Genomic DNA, 4,198 nt, shown 5'->3' with positions numbered 1-4,198 from the left:
CTGGAGATTGTCACTTTTTTTTTTTTTTTTTTTTTTTTTGCAGTACGTAGGCCTCTCACTGTTGTGCCCTCTCCCGTTGCGGAGCACAGGCTCCGGATGCGCAGGCTCAGCGGCCATGGCTCACGGGCCCAGCCGCTCCGCGGCATGTGGGATCTTCCCGGACCAGGGCACGAACCCGTGTCCCCTGCATCAGCAGGCGGACTCTCAACCGCTGCGCCGCCAGGGAAGCCCTGGAGCTTGTCATCTTTGTAGTCACGTTTATCCACTGTTCCTTCACGGCTTTGGGTTTGGAGTTGTTGCGACCACCTCTTGGTCTGGCGAGGGGCACGTCCCACATGTACGCTTGCCCTGTCCTTGCCCTGACACTGCAGTGCGCTCTTGTCCTCCCCAAGTGCGTTGCCACCCAGCGTGAGCAGTGGCGGCCGTATGTCATCACATTCCAGAAGTTTGTGATGCCGTTCCCCACACCAGCCGCAAATGCCCCGGCCTGGCCAGCAGAAGCCACTCAGCAATCTTTGGCAGATTACCAGCACCAGAGGACTCTTCCTGGTTGTTTTGCAAAATTCTGGCTATTTCCGAGGATGTCAAAGCTGTGGGCATTACCCCTGCAACTGTGGTTTGCTCCTCAGCGCCCAGCCTCTTCCTGCACCCCGTGGGCTGCCCTGGTTGGGAATGGGTTTTGTCCAGGCCGCCCTGCTATGCGGCAGTGACAGGGTGGGCTAGGATCGGGGTATAAGTCTCCTGCTGGAAGACGGCCCAGCCAGCATCCTGTTCCAAAAACAGGCCTTGGCTGGGGGCTTTCTTGGCATCTGCAGGGGTGGGAGGGGCTGGCCCACTTCCTGAAGCCCAAGTATGGAGTTGCAGATGGTCCTTCGGGAGCACGTTAAAGGCACAGAGAGGTTCTCCGCTCCTGGGTGCTGCGTTTCAGTCCACATCCTGCAATTTTTCGACGAGCACTTTGTGTTTTGGGGGGAATGTGTTAGCTTCCTGTTGCTGCTGTAACAAATGGCTGCAAGCTTGGTGGCTTAAAACAACAGGAATTCATTCTTTGCCAGTTCTGGAGGCCAGAGTCTGAGGTTCAGGTGCGGGCGGGCTTGGCTCCTGGCGCCTCTGAGGGAGCCTCAGTTCTGGGCCTGTCTCCTAGCTCCTGGTGGCTGTCCTCGGTGCTCCTTGGCTGGCAGACGCGTCTCTCCGGCATCTGCCTCCGTCTTGACGTGGGCTTCTCCACTTCTGTCTGTGTCCTCTTTCTTCTCTTCTAAGGATACTTGTCGTTGGATTTGGGGCCCACCTGTGTCATCCAGGATGGCCTCATCTGTAGACCCTTAACTTTCATCACATCCCCCAAAACGCTTTTTCCAAATAAGATCACAGCCGCAAGTTCTGGGGGTCAGGACACGTATATCTCTCTTGGCCACCATTCAGCCCAGCACAGGGGCGTCTTCTGGAGCCCACAGATTAGGACAAACGCAGTCAAAGGCAGGCGTCTCCAGGAGCTGCAGCTCTGTCGGAGGGCTTGTTCCCCAGGGTGATGGTGGTGAGGAAAGCTGGAGTTGGCGGTGGGTGGGCCCTTGCAGGCTTGGGGACTGTCGATCCTTAGGACGTCTTGTCTCCAGCTGGACACCGCTGCTGCGGCCAGTGGACGTGGCCGGGAAAAGGGGTCAGTGCCGTTGGACCACCTGCAACCTGTGCTGGCTCCTGGCTGTGTAGGGATTGGCCTCGTGCTTCTAACAGGGTGGCAGGCGCACAGGAGCCCTTCTCTGATCAGCTCCCTTTTCTGAAAGGGGGTTGAAAGAAGGGGAGACCCTGGAGTGGTGCGAGGCGGACGTTCTCCCCCCCCAGGAGTGCGCCAGCACCTCGGCGGTGACCCCCACGCAGGCCGCACGGCGGCAGCGGCGAGAGCTTGACACTCGTGCTGCCCACGCCCCGGACCGGCTGAGTCGGGGCTGGGATGGGACCAGGCGCTGGCCGAGAACCACTGCTCTTTGGAACCCTCTCTTCCTGGAGGCTGTCTTGATTACTGTAACTTTGGAGTATAGTCTGGAGTTAGGGAGCCTGATTCCTCCTGTAGGGCCGACTGGACCTGAGAGACCGAGGGTTTTAAACCAGGGCTTCCACTCTCTGGCTTTGCGAACAAGTGGCTGGATTCCTCCCGTGAGGGAAGCAGCCTGCCTGTAGGATTAGCTGTGGCCCCTTGATACTCGTGACCCTGGGTTTGGGAGGTAGAGACAGACAGACAGAAGCACATCCCTGTTGTCATTCCCACACGCACCACTCCGTTACCTGCTTAAGAGGAATCCAGATGACCATAAAATAAGCAGCATATGAAAGGTTTTCTCCCTCACGAAAGACTAAAACAACACAGACTCAGACTACACACAAAGTGACGTCAAAATAGCGACAAATGAAGACTTCCAGTGCTCTGCCGACAAGGCGCAGGGACCCCCTTCCGTGGGGGCCGGTCAGGCGGGGTGACGACTTGGGCCTGTGCAGCCAGCACTGCGGACACCTCATCACCTGGAATACACTCTGTAGCACCTTGGTGTGAAAAAGCCAATAGACACAGTTATGTATAAAGTGCGACCCCCAATAAAAGAGCAAAAGATGCCGTGCACACCCTGCTACCACTTGGATGGATGTGGTGGTAGGATTACCAGTGATTAAGCTTTCCTCATGTATGTATTTCCTAGGCGCCTATCATTTGCAGGTATGAGTTTGATACATAGAGGATGTATGTTACTGCCCTGGGGTGGGTGCAGCAGGGGGCTTTGACACCAGGTGGCTGACAGCAGATGGTGCGAGGGCCGACTCGACGCTTCCATGCTGCGTGCGCACAGTGCATGGGGCAAACGACAGAGACGTGTCGTCTCCCAGTTGTGCAGGCCGGGAGGCCAAGATCCAGGGCTGTGGGCAGGGGCAGTTCCTTCTGGGGACCGCGAGGGGGGGTCTGTTCCAGGCCTCTCTCCTGGGCTTGTAGTTGCCGTCTGCTCCTGTGTCTTCACGCCGTCACTCCTCTGTGCGTGTCTGCGTCTCCAAGTGTCCCCTTTTTATAGGGACACCAGTCCCATCGGATGAGGACCCACCCCCGTGAGCTCACTTTAACTCGCTCACCTCTGTAGAGGCCCTGTCTCCAAATGCAGTGGCATTCTCACGTCCTGCGGGCGAGGACTCCCATGTGTCTTCTTTGGGGGCACACATTCCAACCCATAGCACGTGGGTCACTCAGCCCTGTTCTATAGGAGGCCCGAGACAGCAACGAGTCTGCTATTTTCTGTTAGAAAACACAGCTCTGCCTGCATTGCGAGTTGGATGCCTTTGGTTGCCAGCCAACCACTGACATGTTAGAAAGGGGACAGGGCTGAGCAGGTTCCCTTGGCCGCGGCAGGACATTGCCCGTCTGAACAGACAGAGCAGACACGTCCCTGTGCGCGCTTCGCTAGGAGCAAGAGCAGCAGCGGCTCCTTGGGGAGGAGATGGGCCCAGACGGCGTCTCCCTGGCCCGTCTGCTGCTTGATGGCGGCCTGGTGATTCTACCTTTCTGAGCCTCAGGCTCCTCAGCCATGAAATGGGACCATCCGAGTATCGGCTTCCATTTGAGCAGGTTGTCCTTCGCACACTGTTCGTACATGGCGGATGGAGAAGAGGAAACGAAATAGCACTGCAGTAGCAGCACTTTCCGGGTGGGCAGTGTGGGGTGTGGCTGCCTCATGGTTTCTGCGACCTCCTCCCTTACTTTCTGGAGTGTCTCATGCCTTAGTGGCGGTGAAGCCACGGCAAGGGCGGGTCTTGAACAACCTTGGCCAAGGCAGAGCTGAACTGTGGCTGAGGTGCAAACCACAAGCCTCCGAAGCAGACGTCTCAACCTACAGTCAAGCTGCGCGCTGCACCATGGGTGGGTGGGTGGGGGAATGTCCCCAAATCCAGGTGTGTAAAATGGGGAGCACGTTACTGCCGCATCTGTGAGGTCAGCCAGGTGGGCATGGTCATGAGCCTTCACTGTGTTTCCTCATTTATTTACAGAAGACCTCTCTAGCCCCATCAAGGTAAACCAGTGTGTAGATATTCAGAAATGGAATGCGAAAACGTGCTCGGACAGACAGCTGCACGCTGACCCGTGCTTGTACCTTTCCCGCTGACCCTGACATCTGAGAGCAGTTAAGTGCAACCAACTGAACGTAGGGTGGGAAGCAAAACTGATTTC

The sequence above is a fragment of the Globicephala melas genome, chromosome X (assembly GCF_963455315.2).
Source record: "Globicephala melas chromosome X, mGloMel1.2, whole genome shotgun sequence".
NCBI classification, from domain to species: domain Eukaryota; kingdom Metazoa; phylum Chordata; class Mammalia; order Artiodactyla; family Delphinidae; genus Globicephala; species Globicephala melas.
This window is presented reverse-complemented; position numbering follows the sequence as displayed.